Source organism: Phymastichus coffea, unplaced genomic scaffold (genome assembly GCF_024137745.1).
Source record: "Phymastichus coffea isolate CEN01 unplaced genomic scaffold, Cenicafe_Pcof_1.1 PCOF00011, whole genome shotgun sequence".
Taxonomy (NCBI): domain Eukaryota; kingdom Metazoa; phylum Arthropoda; class Insecta; order Hymenoptera; family Eulophidae; genus Phymastichus; species Phymastichus coffea.
Window position 1 is genome coordinate 7599477 of NW_026706822.1, and position 21327 is coordinate 7620803.

The 21327-nt window shown below is 42.2% G+C and overlaps 1 protein-coding gene across 5 annotated transcripts in view; it reads right to left on the reverse strand.

The window, feature by feature from the left end:
* Positions 1–21327, reverse strand: part of LOC131672074 (potassium voltage-gated channel unc-103) — a 1608120-nt gene that overhangs the window by 527377 nt on the left and 1059416 nt on the right. The window lies entirely within an intron of this gene.

Consider the following 21327-nt stretch of genomic DNA (forward strand, 5'->3'; position numbering starts at 1 on the left):
AAAAAATAATTTTATAGTTATACTTACGTAGCAGGTACTACGAAATACGAATTAACGGAATAGTATCTTATTATTATTTGTACTTATAATCTTATATTCTATTACTATTTATTATGCTGTTAGTTCAATAGTCGATACAATACGTCCAACAACAAGAAAGTTGTGTTGGCTACTGATGAAGAATTACTTACTCATATTTATCAATCATGAAAATAATAGACAATCGTCAGAGACGCTGATAGTAGGACGTAAATAAAATTCTGATAATACTATCATTCATATACCAAAATTTTTGCGATTCGAGAAACTATACTTATCTTCTAGGTATACTGATAATATTATATTATTCTTGACTTGTTTTTTTATATAATAAAAGTTATTTATTTTTTGATAGAATTGATAAACGATAGAACGTAAAAAATTTAAAAGAGAGCAACAAAATAGCTATGGAATCATAGCTTATTTGATTTAGAAGAGATTGCAACGATATGTCAGAAACTTTTTTTAGGATGGTTTTTCAACATTGAGGGTGGTTTTGAAAATAAGTTTGAACAGGTAAATTTTTTATTCTTATTCTATCCACGGTAATATTTTTTCCAATTTTTTTAAGCTCATTATGAACTTTTTTTCAAAAATAGGAATAAAGAAGGTAAAAATTTCGATGACAGAAATTAGGGGTTGCAACCCTTGTGGTCGAAACTGCACGAGATAGTTGTTTTTGTACAGTATAAATGATACTTAACAAATTTTACACTAAATTATGAACACCACCTGTAATGTATTGAAAACAATTTTTTAGGGGTGGTTTTTCAACTTTAAGGGGGTAGTTTGAAAAAAAGCTTGACTAGATTAACTTTATTTTTGTATTTTATGTAGGGTAATATTTTTTCCAATTTTTTTCGGGTTATTTTAATTTTTTTCATAAAAATAGCCATGAAATAGTATTTTAAATAAAAAAAATAAGGGTTGCATCCCTTGTGGTCGGAATTGCATGTGCTAGTTTGCTTTTCACATGAGAAGTGATATGAAATTTGTTTGGTCGTAAAATATCAATTAGATGCTGAGATACATTGGAAAATCTATTTTTGGGGGTGAACTTTGAGGGTTGTTTTCACCCCCTCAAAGTGTTTTTCCGCCGATAAAAAAAAATACGTATGTCTTATTTTTTGATGAACTATAACATATCAAAAGATTATTGAAATCGGTGAGGTCGGGTTGGGGGGGGGTTTCCTTGTGAGTAAAAGCCTATAGGTTTTGGAAATGCATCCATGATGTCACAACCATGAATAAGTATTTTATGCACGCTTGGTGGCATTTTATACCAACCATAAATTTGTAAACATTTTTTGGCTGTTTCTAAACAGTACTTTTTGAACATGTCCAAACGAACCTCGCTTTTGCTAGATATTACTTGTAACACTATATATAATCGTTATAGAATCATCTCTTTGTCAATACCTATAACTTCAGATACAGCTTCATATTCAGAAAAAAAAGTGCGTGCTACATTCCCAGTATTTGTTGTACCAGAACCTTCCTTAACGATATCAACAGTTACTCCAATTTTTTCTCTTAAAACTTGCTGAATATATCTTTTACGATTATTTTTCAATTCTTTATTTAAACCTGACGCTGACCACTGCTTGAAATCTGAATTATATGCAATATGCAGCACATACTCCATAAATCTAATCCAACTGTGTAATATTGGAAACCCAAATTTGAATTATCAAATGATGTTGACTGACTCGTAGAAGAATCATTGTCTAAATTAATAGAGATGTAGATCTCTTTTTCTAGAAAATCTTTAAACCTTGTCGTAAAAATATCTTTTCTACGAGATGCTAATGCCCATTTTTGCTTAAACTGGAAAATAAATGTTCTAGTCAATTTTTTTCGTACTTCATTTTCATTATAATTGGAAAATGGATATTTACGTTTCAAACTACTTACAAGCAAATCAATATGAGATTCACAAACATCTGTCCTGTTCCAAATAGTTTCACATAAATCAGAATATTTTAAATGTAATAACATTTTAAAAATTAATTAATATATTTCAATGTCTTTAATCTTTATGTCAAATGAGTATATTGGAAATATCAATAAGTGAAAACATACAATACATGAACATTAGAAAATATTCTTTATATGTTTAAATGTCTTTCAAGAAAACAAATAGTCAAAAATTCCGATTGTAATACTATTTTTTTATGTACGTGCAAACGAAAATTCTAATGATTTTTAAATGGTTAATATAATAACAAAAATTTTTAGTTATTTTAAAAAACCGAAAAACTGCATGTTGTACATCGAATACTAAATCATACTCCGATTGCTTTAAGATTACAAAAACACGCGTATAGAATTATCATTAAAAATTCTTATAATATAAAATATGTAGGTGTATGTTCAATATAATATAAGTAAAAATCACTTTTTACTGTATGGTACAAACTTAGTTTTAAAACTGTCATCTAATATTGAAGCAAATTCTCAAATAGTATAAACATTTAGTTTAGAACATAGATCAATCTTCTTACAAAAACTAGTATGTATTTAAAATTTCAAAAATTGCATGGATAGCACGCACCAAAAAATGTTGAGATCTACAAAATTTGTAGGAATAGTTTTAAATGTATTTTAATGGTAATTAACTTTTAATGGTTTAGAATCTAAAGGAGGAATAAAAATTTATATGTTTTTTACAGCTACGAAGTTACCCAAGTGTAACTGTAATTCAAATGAAACTTCAAATAAAACGCAATTACACTTTAAATAAAATGCATATATGAAATATCAAATAGTACTAAATCAGTATTTTCTTCATTTTGGAGAAATGATATTTACAGAAAAGAATAACTATCAAAAAACGTACTTTGACGAGTTTAAGAGTTTGCGGGGTTACAACGTTTATGGATTTTACGGTTTGTGGATTTAAAGATTTACGAGTTATAGGATTCGTGGGTTTATGCTTCAAGGAAAATAAATAACTAATCTGAACTAAACTGATTAATTGCTAGAGTTACGTTGGTTAGTTTGCTTGTGGTTTAGTAGGGAAAGTTTCTAGGGATTAGGGGTAAGTAGATGAAGGTAAGGTGGGTTGGGAGTGGATGGATCAGCACGCTTATGATTATGGTGTGAGACTCAATTGTTTAAAGCAAAATAAATGACAAAACTAGTTTTTCCAAGAGTTAGATGAGTTAGCCTGATTGTGGTTGGTAGGGGTGGTTTCTAGGGCTTGGGGGTAAGTTGATAGGAGTTTGGTGGGTTAGGCATGAGTAGGTTAGCCCGTTTATAATATAGGCTGTATTATCTCAGAAAAAATAAGCGACACACTAGTTTTTCCAAGAGTTAGATGAGTTAGCCTGATTGTGGTTGGTAGGGGTGGTTTCTAAGGGTTGGGGGTAAGTTGATAGAAGTTAGGTGGGTTAGGGGTGAGTAGGTTAGCCCGGTTATGGCATAGGATGTAATTATTTCAAGAAAAATCTGCGATTGAACTTACTGTTTCCAGGGTCAGACGGGTTAGGCTGTTGTTTGTAGGGGTAGGGGATAAATAAATTGTGAAATGTAGCAGTGACGTATGTTAGCGGGTGTCCTTCTGAGTATTTTGAACTTTGATTTACTTAAATCGGTTGAGAATTGAGTCGAGGCTGGACTTTTGTCCAATTCTCTACACTGTGTGTCGTAGCGAGATGAGTCACTGACAGTAGCATGACTTGCTTGCCTGTGATTAGAGCATTTTTAGTCTTTTGATAATATATCTACGGATAATTATCAAAATTTTGAAAAGCTTTGATTATAATTAAATTTAATTTAAAATTAAAACTTTTCGGTACATTTGTAATTACAACAATTACATTTATTTATAAAAGTTCATAATACTGTATATTTTGTTGTTCAATAAAGATTTGATAAGATATAATTTATAATGAAACGTTATCAAAAATATGAAATGAATGTTGTCTGAATTTTTATTAAGAACTTATTCTTACATATTTGTAAACTATTTTTATTTTTTTCTCCCTTTTAATTTAAAAAAAAGTGTGCTAAATTCAATTTTTTTTCAATAAGTAAAATGTTATGTGAACTAATTTTCTGGATTGGAAGAAAGAGATTTCAAAACGTGTGGCGGGAAAGGACTGGGGAAAAAAGATTTATTCAAGTTTTCCACGGCCTCAGCTGCCACCAGCGGCGCAGTCAGCCAATAGTGACAGCTATAATTAATTATTGGGCGCCAGCTACCGTCCTCGCGTTAGACGGACCTCTGGGGTCTGCACCCCCTGGTCCGTCGTGGACTTAGACCGACAGCCCTCTTCGGACGGGCCGTCGGTCTGGGTGGACGCTTCCCGGGTCTCAGGCCTCCTGGTCTGGGCCCTCATACCTTCCCGGAGGAAATCGTCCACCCGCTGGCGCGAGCGGCCCTCTCTGGCGGCCACCTCGACCTGGGCCCGGACAAATCTTCTGACGTCGCCGATGAGCCGATCGGCGTCCGGACCCAGCCTTAGGTCGAGCAACATCTGAGTGGCCGTCTCGAAGGCCTCTTCGCTCACTACCAGCTTCCTCTCCATCTGTAAAAGAAGAAGAGGGGAGTTAAGGGATATCTCAGGTTTAGCCCTTAACCTAACCGTCGCTGCGTCACGCTCGACGCTACTGTTTACAAGGACGTCCCGATCCCCTGCGATTTCCTCGCGAATGTGGCCCATTTGCGGGGGTAGCTGGCAGGACCACCTTCCGCACGTGCTGAGTGGTTCTACGGGGCCTGCCTCTTCCCCTTGCCGCATTGCCATTCAGGTCATCTCCACCTGGTGCCTGAGATTCGCACGCAGGGTTCTTGCGCGGCCTACCACGGCCTCGCTTAGCCGGCGCCTCGATCGGTACCTTTGGGGCCGTCACGGGTTCCTCACACTCGTTCGCGGGGGCTGCAATCGCGACGCGCTCGCATATCGGATCCTTGCTGGATTCCTCAATCTTCGCTGGCGGGTCGCCTACGCCCTCTTCTTCCTCCAACGGTGTTGAGTCCCCTACTCCCGGTTCCCCGTCATCCTGGTCCGAGAATGGGCCGAAATAGGGCTTGAGGTCCTTGGCGTGGATCAGCTCGGGCAACTCTTCCTGCTGGTTACCGAGGTGGTAGGTATTAGTTCAACATACCTCCTGAATGACATATGGACCAGCATACTTCGGCGCCAACTTCGCCGAAACGCCCTGAGCTGCGGAAGACAAGATACGGTTCCGCTTTCACACCTAGTCCCCAACCCTAAAGTCAGCCTGGCGTCTCCTCCGGTTATAGTAGACCGCCTGACGGTCAGCCTCCTCCCTGGACTTAGAGCCAGCGCGTTCCCATAAATTGGGTAACTGGCGCATGTGCTCGCCCCATTCGGTCAGTTCTTGGTCCTCAGAAGCTTCCCGAGCCAACTGATCCTGGGCTCTCCTAAAGGTCGAGGGGGGAGTGGGCTGTCTACCGAAGACCAGCATAGCCGGGCTATAACCTGTCGCGCTATGAGTTGCCGAGTTCAACGCGAAGTTGAACTCTGGCAGGTGCTCATCCCAGCTCTTATGGTCCCGCTCCACGTACGACATGAGCATGGCCTTGAGGGTTTTATTCACTCGCTCTGTAGGGTTTGCCTGTGGGTGGTAAACTGGAGTAAGGGCGCGCCGGATGCCGTTCCTCGACAAGTAGGCATCAACCTCCTGGTTTTTAAATTCGGTCCCGTTGTCCGAAAGAAATATCTCGGGCGCGCCGAACCTAGTTACCACCCTCTCGTGCAATTCCCGTACGATGGTCCTTCCATTGGCCTTACGTACGGGTACACACTCCACCCACCGAGTGAACAGGTCTAAGAAGACCAAAATATACTCGAACCCTCTCGAGCTCTGTGGGAAAGGGCCAGTGATACCACTGGCCACCACCTGCCAGGGTCGCGAGACCTCTCGACGACCCATCAGCCCGCAAGGTAGCCTTTGTTCCGCCTTGCACTGCTGACATACCGGGCAACTCCTCACGTACTCTCTGACCTGCTCGTACATCTTTGGCCAGAAATACAGGTGCCTAGCCCGGGAGAACGTTCGTTCTCTCCCCTGGTGTCCCGCTGCCGGCGCATCGTGTACCTCCTCGAGCACTTGAGGTCTTTTCTCGGCAGGAACCACTAGCTTCCAGGCTTCCTCATTGTCGATGGACCCTTCGCTCTCCTCACAAGGAAACCCCCCCAACCCGACCTCACCGATTTCAATAATCTTTTGATATGTTATAGTTCATCAAAAAATAAGACATACGTATTTTTTTTTATCGGCGGAAAAACACTTTGAGGGGGTGAAAACAACCCTCAAAGTTCACCCCCAAAAATAGATTTTCCAATGTATCTCAGCATCTAATTGATATTTTACGACCAAACAAATTTCATATCACTTCTCATGTGAAAAGCAAACTAGCACATGAAATTCCGACCACAAGGGATGCAACCCTTATTTTTTTTATTTAAAATACTATCTATTTCATGGCTATTTTTATGAAAAAAATTAAAATAACCCGAAAAAAATTGGAAAAAATATTACCCTACATAAAATACAAAAATAAAGTTAATCTATTCAAGCTTTTTTTCAAACTACTCCCTTAATGTTGAAAAACCACCCCTAAAAAATTGTTTTCAATACATTACAGGTGGTGTTGATAATTTAGTGTAAAATACGTTAAGCATCATTTATACTGTACAAACACAACTATCTCGTGCAGTTTCGACCACAAGGGTTGCAACCCCTAATTTCTGTCATCGAAATTTTTACCTTCTTTGTACCTATTTTTGAAGAAAAGTTCATAATGAGCTTAAAAAAATTAGAAAAAATATTACCATGGATAGAATAAGAAAAAAAAATTTACTTCTCATTTTTAAAACCACCCCTAATGTTGAAAAACCACCCCCAAAAAATTGTTTCCAATACATTACAGGTCCTATTGATAATTTACTGTAAAATACGTTGCTCATCACTTATAATGTACAAACACATTTATCTCGTGCAGTTTCGACCACGAGGGTTGCAACCCCTAATTTATGTCATCGAAATTTTTACCTTCTCCATTTCTATTTTTGAAAAAAAGTTCATAATGAGCTTAAAAAAATTGGAAAAAATATTACCGTGGATAGAATAAGAATAAAAAATTTACCTGTTCAAACTTATTTTCAAAACCACCCTCAATGTTGAAAAACCATCCTAAAAAAAGTTTCTGACATATCGTTGCAATCTCTTCTAAATCAAATAAGCTATGATTCCATAGCTATTTTGTTGCTCTCTTTTAAATTTTTTACGTTCTATCGTTTATTAATTCTATCAAAAAATAAATAACTTTTATTATATAAAAAAACAAGTCAAGAATAATATAATATTATAAGTATACCTAGAAGATAAGTATAGTTTCTCGGATGCGCAAAAATTTTGGTATATGAATGATAGTATTATCAGAATTTTATTTACGTCCTACTATCAGCGTCTCTGACGATTGTCTGTTATTTTCATGATTGATAAATATGAGTAAGTAATTCTTCATCAGTAGCCAACACAACTTTCTTGTTGTTGGACGTATTGTATCGACTATTGAACTAACAGCATAATAAATAGTAATAAGAATATAAGATTATAAGTACAAATAATAATAAGATACTATTTCGTTAATTCGTATTTCGTAGTACCTGCTACGTAAGTATAACTATAAAATTATTTTTTATATGCAAATAATTTTACGGCTTTTTAATATTTGTTTTAAAAAAATTGAAATTACACTGATTATGAGGATTTATTAATTAATGATGTTTACAATTATTGTTTACTTATTGATTTGTTTATTATTATTGTTTGATAATTAATATGTTTACTTTTTAATTTATTAATTAATTTTTTTCATGAATGTTTTCTATAAGTTTGTTTATCATTATTATTTACTTATCAATTTGTTTATTTATTTGTTTTTATCCTAATTTGTTTATTTGTTATTCAGTTTATTTCTTATTCCCCAGCGATATCAGGAGAGACCTATACAGAGGAAAAATAAGGAAAAAAAGGGGACGGATGGATGGACGGACGCACGGAGAATTTCGCGCCTTCTGTTTAATATAATAGAAGATATATAAGATATATATATATATTTTTTTTTTATTTCAGATTAAAAAATGAAAATTAACGCTCTGAACGTTTTAAATTTATTATTAGCTTACTTTCAAACTCTACAAATACCTGAAAGTGAGACAAATTATAAAGAGATTCAATTGTCGGAAAGAATTAAAAGCATTTTAATAGATTCCGTGAATGATTTCAATGCAGTAGATATGATCGTTGAAGATACATTAGATTTTCAAGAAGATTACAAAGATCATGCTGCAAAAATAGTAGAAGATGAAGTTCAACACCATTTTCCTGACGATTTCGAAGCACCCACCGACCATTGTACCAAAGACAATGAAGATGTCAGTTTTGAATATAAGCAAAGAGCCGTAGAATACTGGAGAAGTGGCAAAAAAAAAATTTAAGTGTTGAAAGTGTACGTCAAAAATTTAAGAAAGTTTCATCTGTGAATCAGTTGAAACGTTGGGCTCATACAGTCAACAAAGGTGGTACTTATAGAGAAAAAATTGCAAGAATTTGTCAGTACACTTTTGATAATTTTAAAGCAGCAGTAGACGCTGGTTACATCATTCATGATCGTGACATACGTCGATGGGCATTGCAAGCTCAAAAGATTATAGGATCAGAAGATGTAAGATTCAAAGCTTCGGATAACTGGCTTTGTAAATTCAAGAAAGCTCATAGAATAGTATCCCGGAAAATAAATAAGTTTATAACCAAGAAAACACTAGAAAGTAATTCAGAACTAACGATTAAAGCAAATACTTTTATTGCTAATGTTAAAGCAGGCATAAGAATAATTGGAATTCATAATGTGTTTAATTCTGATCAGAGCGGATTCCAACTGGAAATGCACTCCGGAAGAACGCTAGCGGTTGAAGGAGAAAAGCAGGTACAGTGTTTAGTACAGTCAGTTTCTTCAACAACCCACAGTTATACTATACAGCCACTCATATCAGCCGCAGGAGAATTACTGTCACCACTCTTTTTAGTTTTGAAGGAATCTAGCGGTGAGTTTGGACCCATTGTTGAAACCACTTTATTTAGACCCGAAAATGTTTACGTAGAAGCATCTAAATCTGGTAAGTTGACTACAGGTATACATAATCCCATCTAGTTACAATTAATGTCATTATAAATGATTTTACAAATAAGATTTTTGATTTTAGATCTCTTTAAAATATGGCTGCAAAAAGTATATTTCCCTAATGTAGGTTCCAATACGATGCTGTTGCTTGACTCCTGGAGCGGTCATTGTGACAGTGCCATAGAAACTGTAACTCCACGTGATAAAATTATAAATTTTAAAAAAATACCGACTGGCACAACGGGAAAAATTCAGCCACTTGATGTTTTTGGATTTCGCATATGGAAGAACTTTGTCCGCCAATTTTCAGATACCGTAATTTTGATGAATTATGATTTGGATTTACATAAAAGAAACAACATCATTAAACTTCAGTCGTTAGTCCACAATCAATTATCTTCACCAAGATATACTAATCTTTTTAAATATTCCTGGTTCAAGAGTGGTTACCTCACTAAAAAACCAGAAAATTTTGACAATCCTGTTGCTTACAGTTTTGGAGATTCCTGCAATACACATTGTGACATAGAAGGATGCAAAAATGTGGCTATTATACGTTGCGGTTGGTGCAAAAAATCATTATGTTTCGAGCACTTCTATGAAGAATATCATTATTGTAAGAAGTATGAACAATAAATCCGTCCTAATTTTTTTGATTGTTTTTAATTGGTAACTGAATGAATTATAGTAACGCATATAAAAATCAATTAAATATATATTACTTGGCAGTTTACAATTTTAGTCACAAGAAAGGAGAAAAACTCAACCAACAAAAACAATAGCAATGCTATCAACCCTCCTAATCACCGAATGGCGATGGTAATAAACCTCCCCCTAATAACCCTCCTAATATCCCCCAATGGCATTGCTTACAACCCCCCATTAACCTCCTAATAACTCCCCCCCCCCAATAAGACCCTCCCCCTAATAACCCCAGTAGTTAGCAGGGTTGATAACGTTGCCATTATGTTATTCGGTGGGTTGCAAGCATTGCCATAAGGTTGCAAGGGGGCTCAGCTATGTCTTCGGGCTATTAGTGGGGGGCTAACGGCATTTTCATTAGAGGTTTTTAGGGGGTTATTAGGGGGGGTTGTAAGCATTCTGATAGTGCGGGTTAGTGCGGGAAATTGCCATTGGGATATAAGGGGAGTTTTAGAAATTGCTACTGGGTGACGGATCATTTTTCCGGACAGATTCGGAATCGGCGCAACAAATTACTTTGGAAAAACGTTGTCCCAGTTCTGGGTCTTGTTGGGTGATATAATCTTGAATTGGTACATATTTTTCGTATTCTATCCACGATAATAATTTTTCCAATTTTTTAAGCTCATTATGAACTTTTTTTCAAAAATAGGAATGGAGAAGGTAAAAATTTCGATGACATAAATTAGGGGTTGCAACCCTCGTGGTCGAAACTGCACGAGATAAATGTGTTTGTGCATTATAAGTGATGAGCAACGTATTTTACAGTAAATTATCAACAGGACCTGTAATGTATTGGAAACAATTTTTTGGGGGTGGTTGTTCGAAATTAGGGGTGGTTTTAAAAATGAGAAGTAAATTTTTTTTTCTTATTCTATCCATGGTAATATTTTTTCTAATTTTTTTAAGCTCATTATGAACTTTTCTTCAAAAATAGGTACAAAGAAGGTAAAAATTTCGATGACAGAAATTAGGGGTTGCAACCCTTGTGGTCGAAACTGCACGAGATAGTTGTGTTTGTACAGTATAAATGATGCTTAACGTATTTTACACTAAATTATCAACACCACCTGTAATGTATTGAAAACAATTTTTTAGGGGTGGTTTTTCAACATTAAGGGAGTAGTTTGAAAAAAAGCTTGAATAGATTAACTTTATTTTTGTATTTTATGTAGGGTAATATTTTTTCCAATTTTTTTCGGGTTATTTTAATTTTTTTCATAAAAATAGCCATGAAATAGATAGTATTTTAAATAAAAAAAATAAGGGTTGCATCCCTTGTGGTCGGAATTTCATGTGCTAGTTTGCTTTTCACATGAGAAGTGAAATGAAATTTGTTTGGTCGTAAAATATCAATTAGATGCTGAGATACATTGGAAAATCTATTTTTGGGGGTGAACTTTGAGGGTTGTTTTCACCCCCTCAAAGTGTTTTTCCGCCGATAAAAAAAAATACGTATGTCTTATTTTTTGATGAACTATAACATATCAAAAGATTATTGAAATCGGTGAGGTCGGGTTGGGGGGGTTTCCTTGTCAGTCGGATTGTAGTGATACAACTCCCTCCAACTACCTTCCAGGTAGGCTAAGAATGTGGATCCTGGCATACTTCTCTGTATTTTTGAAGGTACCAGGCATCGGCAGTCTCCGGCTGATGAGTCATGGCACCCACTTCTACCACCCCCTCCTCATAGGCCCTAGACAAAGCGTCTGGCACCACGTTGAGGTCTCCTTTTCGATACTCTATATCGAAAACATGCCTTTGCAGTGCTAACGCCCAACGCGCTAGCCTTCCTGTAGGATTCCTCATACTGTGGAGCCACCTAAGGCAACTATGATCGGTGATGACTTTGAAGTGGTACCCTTCGACATATGGCCGGAACTTCCCGATAGCCCATACTACTGCCAGGCACTCTCGTTCGGAGATTGTATAATTCCTTTCCCCACTGTTTAGGGAGCGACTGGCGTACTCAATCACGCGCTCCTGTCCATCGATTTCTTGCGTCAACACCGCGCCTATCCCACTATCGCTCGCATCCGTTTGTAACACGAACTGTGCGCTGGGATCTGGCGACTGCAAGATTGGTGCCGAGACCATGGCGTCTCGTAACCTTTAGAAGGCCTGCTCCTGTTCCTGCTGCCAAGTAAACGGGATGCTCTTCTTCGTCAGGCGGTTTATCGGCTCAGCGATTGTCGCGAAGTCGGGTATAAAGCGACGATACCACGACATCATCCCCATGAATCGCTTCACCTGTCTGATCTTCCGTGGTATTGGGTACTCCATTATGGGCTTGATCTTCTCTGGATCTGGCCTTACCCCATCATGGTTCACTAGGACCCCCAGGTACTTGACTTCCGACTTACAGAAGTGGCTTTTGGTCTTATTCACGGTGAGGCCCGCATCTAGGATTCGTTGTAAAACCAATCCCAGGTGTCGCTTATGCTCCTCAAAGGACGGCGAGATAATAATCACGTCGTCGAGGTAAGCAAAAGCGAAAGGATCTAAATCCGGGCCAATCACTCTGTCCATCAACCTCTGGAAGGTCGCGCCGGCGTAAGACAATCCAAAGGGCATTCTCTTAAACTGAAAATGCCCCAGGCCGGGGACTGTGAACGCCGTAATGGAGCGCGACTCCTTTTTAAGAGGTATCTGGTGGTACGCGCTACTCAAGTCCAGCGTCGAGATGAACTTGGCATCCCTGATCCTTCGCAGGATGTCGCTCATGAAGGGCAATGGATAGGCGTCCGGCTTGGTTACCGCGTTTACCTTCTGGTAATTTACGCAGAACCGATATTTGCCATCTGCCTTCTTCACCATTACCACTGGACTTGACCACCCGCTGGTTGCTGGTTCAATGACGTCGTTGTCCAGCATGGCCTTAACCAGCGCGTGCATTTCGTCTCGCACCCTGTCGGAGACCGGGTAGTACTTTTGTTTACAGGGTCGAGCGTCTCCGATGTCTATCTCATGTTCGACCCCCACAGCACAGCCTAAACACTCGCCTCCGGCTGGAATTAATCCGTCGACGAGGCTAGCCACTTCTTGACGCTGTGCTTTCGTGGCTTCTACCAGGCCTACGGGTGCGAGGCACGACGTACCAGTGACGCTTGCCACTTCCAACGGTACCGCCACTTTGGCTTTCGCCAAGTACAGCTGGTCCGTGTCAGGGTTCAGGTTGGCGCTGAATTCCCTCACGAAATTCGCGCCCACATAGCAGTCATCAGACAGCAGTGGCGTTATAGCGACCCTTACATCTCTCGTGATTCCCCCTACCGTGAAGGGGAAAATCACGTGACCTAAGATGGGACATGGGCGACCGTCGGCGAGCTTTGCTTCTCCCGCACGTGTCACGTCCAGGCCCAGCCCCATGTCCGATGCCAATCTAAGCCCGAGTTGACCCATTACCGTCGATGAGGCCCCGGTATCGTAGAGTGCCCTCAACTTGTAGGCACCTATTTCCACCTGAAGCCACCATCTGGTCTCATCCTCGGGTCTGTACCTACGGGGAGCTTTCTCCGTCCCTCTCTCCTCTGTGGACGGGAGGCTTTCACGGCTGTTCTTGCCCAGGGCAGCCGCTACTCGCATCGACATGTTCTCACCCGCAGGTTTCTGGGTCGCCGGCGTATCCTCTGGAGCGTCAGGTGGTCTCCTGGAGCTTTTGGGTCTGACGGTCTCCTCTCCGACCCATTCAAACCCCTGCTCCACCACCTGAATCCGACCTCCGTACCCTTCGAGGATACAAAATGCCCGGTTACCCAGATCAGGCGTCTGTTCGGTCGCTGTCGCTTCCAACGCCACCGCACTGCCAGGTCCCGTGGGGTCCGATATCCCTGGCGAGACCTTCCTGAACCCTGGGGTCGCTGACGGGCCCCCGCCACGTTCCAGCGACCCGCGACGAGAGGTCACCTTTACTGGGGACGCGGAGGGGAATTCCGTCCTCCGTTTCCCTGCCCGTTTCCTTTGTTGCAATCCGGGCAGTACCTCCTGGTAAAACCCAGTTTGCCACAAGACGAGCACTTGATTGGTTGGGAGAAATCTATTTTTCTCCGCTGACCCTCTCGTCGCTGGCCAGGAGACCCGGGGGGGGGGGTTTATTCCCCCCCTTTTCTTGCGGCCGACCCCTCGGCCGCCTGGGAGAGTTAGTCTTCCTCTCTTTGAAGTACCGGTCCATTTCGCGTCGCAGGGTCGCAATCTGCGACGACAGGTCTTCGATTCGGTCTGTCGCCTGCGTTGCAGCGATCGTGGGCCGGTCCTCGGGTTTCCTGGCCTGTGCTTTAACCGGTGACTCGGGTTGCAGCTGTTCCCTACCCCGAGGCTTGTTGGACATGGCCGCCGTTCGGGGTCCTGCCCGGGGCGGTGGTGCCTTTACTGACACCCCCATGTGCTCGGGGTACAACGTGGACGTAGGCTCCAGCCTAGTCCTCGGGTGCTCGTCGTCTCGCAAAGCGGTCTCGATCTCAGTCGCCCGGGCATGGAATTCGTCCACGTTGGAGAACGCGTTCCTCCGCAGCTGCATACGGATGGCGGGTAGGAGATTTACGTACAGCAAATCCAATTGCCGTTGCTCCGGTAACGGCGGGCGTAGCTGGGCCAGCATGAAGAGGAGGTGGCAGGCGTACTCTCGTACCAACTCTCCTTTCTCCTGGTACCGGGCTTGGGCCTCTTGCAGCAATCTTTGTTGCTGCAGCTCACTCGACCCAAACCAACGTCGAGCGCCAGCCACGAAGTCGGCGTAACTTCTCCACTTGAACTTGTTAAGCTCGTACCAGGTCCTCGCAACACCTTCGAGGAGCTCTGATACCGAGCACAAGATTTCGCCGTCCGTTAGCCCGGAGCCCGCGCGTAGAACCTCCAGCCTTGACAGGAAGGTGTCCACGCACTCTGAAGCCGTGCCTGAGTATCGCAGCTTCCATCCTCGGACTATCCTACCCGCGTCCCAAGTCGCATAGTACCCTGACGCCGCATTGGCGTCATACCAGGCGGATCCTTCCGGGATCGCCTGCTCATCGCCCATGTCGGCGTCTCTTGGTCCTCCTCTTGGTGGCTGTTCCGTCCGTAAAGGCACCTGCCTTTGGGGAGCCTCTCGAGGTTCACCAGGGGTCGGTCGCTGGGGTTCCTGGGTGCTTCCTGGTACCCTTGGGTCGTAGTGACACGTGTACGTGGATTGGAAGTCCACGGTTCTCCTGGGCCGCTCTGATATGACCGTTCGTAGATTGGTGGAGTCCCTGTTCCTTAACTGCTGGACCTCCATCTGCAGGGCGGTCACCTGGTCACTCCACCGCGCGCATACCTGGTCGTGTCTTTCCAGCATCTCTAATATGCGGTTTATCCCGACCCGGTTGCGCTCGATCTCTTCCTTTAGTCGTTCGGTCACGCACCGCTCTTCCTCTTCTTCTTGAGGTTGTAGCTCCGCGTTCTCGAAACGACGAGCTCTTCGCCTATCTGGCGATCCGGTGGAGCCCTTGTGCTCACTACTGACCCCCTCCGCGGGCCCCTTGACCTCGCCGGTCCCCCCTTCCTCTGCGGGCTCTCGCTCCCCCGTCTCGCTCTGACTCTCCTCTTCTAAGTTATCGTAGACCGCGAGAGTCCGCGTCAGGTTCGCCTCTACCACCTCATCCCTGTATAGCAGCATGAGTGGGTGGGCGACAAGATCCTCAGCATCGGCTGCTTCTAATTTTTTGTCATCTGGACTCCAGCCACCTCTCTCGGCTCCTTCGCCTGCGTTGTGTCGCCTCCCTATCCAACGCCGCTCCTTGGAGGTCTAGGTCGATATATTCGCCTAACAACCAATACGCTAGTCGAACTGCCTGCATCAGCTTGGGACCGTCTGTACGCAACTCCAGTTGCGTCAGGTATCTATCCAGTTGTGTCGAAGGCAGTTCCGAAGCCCACCGGGTTATCGCGTCGGCGGTATCCTCCATTTCGCTTATGCTGGGGCGTAGGTGACGGTTGAGGTTAATTTACCTAGTCGACCACTACCGCCTCCTATCGCCCAAGGCGCGAGCGGGGTGTTGCGATTTTTATCGGCAACTACCCAAATATGCCTTTAATTCCAAGGCAACAATAAACGTGGCTTGTAGGTGCGTGCAGGTGCCGCGTACTCTAAGGAAGTACGAACTTCCACTTCGCAACTACCTGCCTATAGATGGAGGCTAAATGTTTGCTAGCTCCACCGGGTTAGTAAATCTAACCCTACACACACCCCAATTGCGCGCTCTGCAGGTATTGTCGCTCGGTGACTAACCCCCACTTAAATGCTTTAACGTGTATATAACCACTTAAATAGCAAAAAGTAAACCAAAATACGATTTGTCACCTCTTTTATTCGCGTTAGAGCGACTCCGAACGTCTCTTCGACCCCTGGGGTTAGTGTGCTCTCGGCTCACAAAAGCAGGTGTTATTGGGTCGGAGAGGCGTCTTTTCCCTACCGCAGAGCACGTACCGAACGAGCTACGCGTTATTTTACCCGCTCGCACCTTATTACGCACGCGCGCAAACGTCTCTCCCTCCCGCGCGTCGCTCTCTCTTTTTGTGCAAATTCCCTTGTGTGTGAGTCCTAATTTTAGTTGGGCGCCATGTAACAGGCTGCCGTTTAGTCTAAAATATCTCTTGAACGTACCTATATAATGACCAAACGACGCCTAGTTATCTATGTGCTCGAAGCACATCAACCTACCTTGTCTTGGAGTGCGCCTGCGCAGAGTCTCCTCGATACTCCGAGTTGGATTCCCCCAACTCGCCGCTTGGCGGCGCTGTCGCCCTTGCTTAGTGGCGCTCGCGCGGCCGCTGCTGGAATCTCTGTTGACGATTCCCGTCTACCGGTATCCGCGTGATCCGTGCTACGCTACCGGCGAATTCGAATCGAATGTAAACAAATATAGACGCGACCTCCGGACAAAGGAAAGACAAAATAACGATGACTAGATTAAGTAAAGATTAACGTTCACTTTATTCATGCAATTCGATTACACGGGGGATTTGCCGAGAGTCTTGCGCACGCTAACGCGTATGACAATATACGCTGTATGAGAGAGAGAGAGAGAAAAAACCCGTTCGCCGCGAACTAACCGCTCGCACGCAACAATTAATCCCTTCGCGCACGCTGCGCGGGATCGCACGCTATTAACAATAATAGGGGAAGGTGCACCTACCGCGAGAACGATGAGGATACGGTGGCCAACCGTATCCGATCGACGAACTGCTAATAAGCTGCTTCGCTGCTCGCTGCACCGCCGCGGTTACTGTTGTTGTAGTTGCTGCCGCTACGGTTGTTGCTGTTGCTGTTGTTGCTGTCGCTGCTATTGCTGTTGCTGCTATTGCTGTTGCTGCTATTTCTGCTGCTCCGCACTCAGCACCCCGCACTTAAGTTCGCGATGTTCAACCTCGCACTACCACCAGGAAACGCGTTGAAGGCACGGAGGAAGGTTAACTTCGATACAGGCGGACTGAGTGATACAGTCATACTGCCTGTTGAACGCTCCCCTCCCGGTCATTGCCCCTACGCGCCCTCTCTCTCTCTCGCGAACCGATCGCGGCTTCTCTCGTTCAGCCGCTCATTAACCTCGCGCGAGTCGAACGATTTTCGGTAATCGTTGCAATATTCATGGATAGTTTATTAAATTATTCACTAATCATGCAGTTCTATTTATTTTAAATTTTTAATCGGAGAATTAATACAAAAAAAACTTATGTAACTTAACAGGGCGATTATTTTCTAATTTCTTACAATAAAAATTCGTTTAATAACATAGCATTTTTTTTAACGCATATATATATTTTTTCTTGATTTCCCTTTTTTCTTATTTTCTAGCTAATCCAAGCTTCGGAGTGAGAACTCGATAAGAGGTTTGAGAGGCCAGAATTATCCGGGATGTATTGCGGAAGTTAAATAATTAAGTTTGGACAATTTTAAATTTTATTTCATCCCAATGGTAAATTTTCGAGCATCGAAAAGGAGGAAAAATCCGTTAGGAAAAGTAGCATACAGGATGCAGTCGTGGTTTTATGACCCTCTCCTTCCATCGACATGTTGACGTCTGTTAAACACGTGCATGGGGGCTACGCGCTCTTTGCATGCGTGAGAGAGCATTAGCTCGGATGTAGTACAGATTTTAATTGTTGAGGACGCAAGCGCGCGGCACTTTTATTTTTTTGTTTACTCGGCCTCTTTCTGTTGCGCATATGGCAGCGGAGTGCTTCGTACGGCAATCGGTGTTTTGTGTTGGGAACGTGTTGCGAGCTCGCACCTTCCACGACCAAGCGGCACCCTTCTTCTAAGGCCTCGCAGGATGACGCGCATGGCTGCTGTCTAAACAGAGCCAAGGCCGTACGCCTCAGCTCAAGAAACGCAAATGCCGTGCATTTCTTGAGGCTGAAATAAGAACGAATGGCCAGCAACGATTACGGTTCGGCGATGGCACGAGGGCTATCCCGAGATCGTCCGGCGATCCACGAGCGGGGTGAAAGTTTGAGGGAGGAATTGGTCGCGGAGGGGTGATGAGAGGTTCAAAGGGCGAAGGGAACGGCAGAAGATATGTGCGATAACATTCGTGGCCATGAGGGTGACATCTATTGGGTATTGAAGGCGAATTGGTGTCGTGCACATTTATCGAGCATTTGTTTAATAAAAATTGATAGTGTAAATGCGCGTCAAGTTGTTTTATACATAACGACGAATGTTATTTCAATGGTTACGAATGTATTTAAAAGGGGAGCGCAGCGCGCCTCCGCCGGCACTCTCTTTTTTGAATCGTTATACTTAAGACTGTTTTCTACTATAGATATATTAATGATACTTTGATGTGCGTTCCGAAAGATAAAATTGATTTAGTTGTCGAGACGTTCTAATAAATTAGAATTTGACTGGTTTAGAAAAACAACACAAGCCGACAGAATTTTCAGTTTTAATTCAGAACATATTAAAAAGTTAATATAGTTTCAAATTTAGTTGACTTGGTATTTTACTTGCTGACAAAAAATTTCGTTCACGCAATTTAAAAATAGTTACTAATATCCCGAAAAAGAATAATTATCCATCTGAAAGTAGGTAAACCAGAGGAATAGCGCAGCGAAATCAAAAAGTGCTTGGATGCTGTGTACGGTGACTCTTTTCCTTCGATGGCGACCATCAAAGATTGATTTAACGAGTTTCAACGTGGTCGCACGTCGATTTTTGAAGAGCCATCGTAGGCATCTCAAAAGACCGCGTGGGCCATGTCCTGCATGAAATTTTTGGCATGAGAAAGCTGTCGGCACGATGGGTGCCGCGTTTGCTCACTCCGAACAACAAGCGCAATCGTGAGACAACTTCAGAGCAATGTCTAACGCTGTTTAAGGGCAATCCGAAGGAGTTTCTGCGTCGTTTCGTGACAGTCGACGAAACATGGATCCACTGGTATACACCAGAGACCAAGGAACAATCGAAACAGTGGACTTTATCCGGCGAAAGTGCTCCGAAAAAGGCGAAGACTGCCCCATCGGCCGGAAAGGTGATGGCCACCGTTTTCTGGGATTCACAAGGTGTGATTTACATCGACTACCTGGAGAGGGGCAAAACGGTTACAGGGCTGTACTATGCCGAATTATTGAGCCGATTCGACGTCGAATTGCAGAAAAAACGGTCCCAATTGGCGAAGAAAAAAGTGCTCTTCAACCATCACAACGCACCGGCTCACACCTCCGCCGTCGCCATGGCCAAATTGATCGAATTAGGCTACGAACTGCTGCCTCATTCACCGTATTCTCCAGATTTAACCCGTGCGACTTCTTTTTATTTCCAAACGTGAAAAAGTCACTCACCCGGCAGAAATTTGAGTCGAATAAGGAGGTAATCGCTGCCACGGAAGCCTACTATTCAGACCTCGAGGAAATGTATTTTTTAGACGGGTTAAAGAAGTTGGAGTATCGCTGGGCCAAGTGTATCGAACTAAAAGGAGACTATGTTGAAAAATAAAACGCCACTTTTCCAAAATTTTCGCTTTTCTTTTGTAGTATAAGTACTTATCGGACCATCCTCGTACATGTTCTTAAAAAATACATATTATTCTACAAAGTATTTACTTAAAAAACAAAATCACTATAGAAATCCTTCAACGACATCATCGCTCTCTTCCCAATCCATACAACAGCCATCGATATAAAACTTTTTCATTATTTTAACGTTTTGATGTGCACATGTCGTTACATATTTGCCGTTATGATTAGGGCACACGGTAACTGATTTTAATTTTTCGAAAGGCGAATAGCCCCAATCATTCAAATCGAAAACTTTGAGGCCATATCGTTCTAACCACTCTTTTTTCAAATCTCTGGAAAAGAAAATTTTTGTGGCATCTTTGAGTGTATCTGTGATGATAAATTTATTCTCTTCGGATTTATAATCGCCAGAGTTTCATGTTAATCCATGATAGAGTTCTAACCAGAGATTTTCTCGCTTATATTTCTCCGTTAGTCTTCACCATGGAAAGGGAGGTTTGAACAAGCGTACGAGCGGTTCTTCGTTGTAGTTAAGTAAAAGTATCGTTAACTCTTTCACTGCATAAGTTTTGCCAGGCATCATGAAGCCTTGTATATCCACTACGTACTCCATTGCGATAGAAAGTTACTACTGAGCTGCTTAAAGAAAGAGTTAATTCTTTAATACTCTTCCCCCTCTCCTAAATAAGTTTCTTCACATCTCCATTTATCGGATTATACTGAACGATGCGATCGTGTAGAATAAGACAATACGCTGTAGTTGCTTCGGGAATATTTTCTCTGGTTTCGAACTCCAAGCGCATATCTACTGGAGCAGTCTTTAATGATTCATTTTGTTTCGAACAGTTAATCACTACGAGTGGCATGTAATTTTTATATTCGAGTTTTTTGAGCAGCGGTTCGGCATCCGTACCGTAGTATACGTTTTGAAAATTGGCATACATATCGTACAACATTGCGTACTGGTTTTTACTGAAATCAATGTTGAGATTACCGTATGGATAGCACTGAGAGTTGAGGTACAGTTTTACATTTCTGATGTTACAATGATCAAATATACTAGCGTTAGAGTTTGGTTCATTCATCAAGATGATGTAGCGTGGTTTCTCCAACTGATTTTTCATTTTAACTGTCCAGACGTGATTTGTGTTTGCAGGCAGCGGTGTATATTCGTACAGTTCCCAACTACGAAAACTCATTGAAATACTTCGTTCGCTTTTTAAAAAGTTGAGTAGACGTATTTTCTTTGCATTCGATGCAGTCACATAGGGCATAAGCCATTCGAGACGTGTTACATTAATCTTGAATTCTTCGTAGGCTTCAACGTCGGCCACGGTCTTCTTCGTTTGATAAACTGCAATTAAATTAGTACTCGATCTTACGAGAATTAATTCATGTTTCATATTCACTAGCACTTTGTGATAGTCCTCAGCGAATCCAAGTATGAAGCT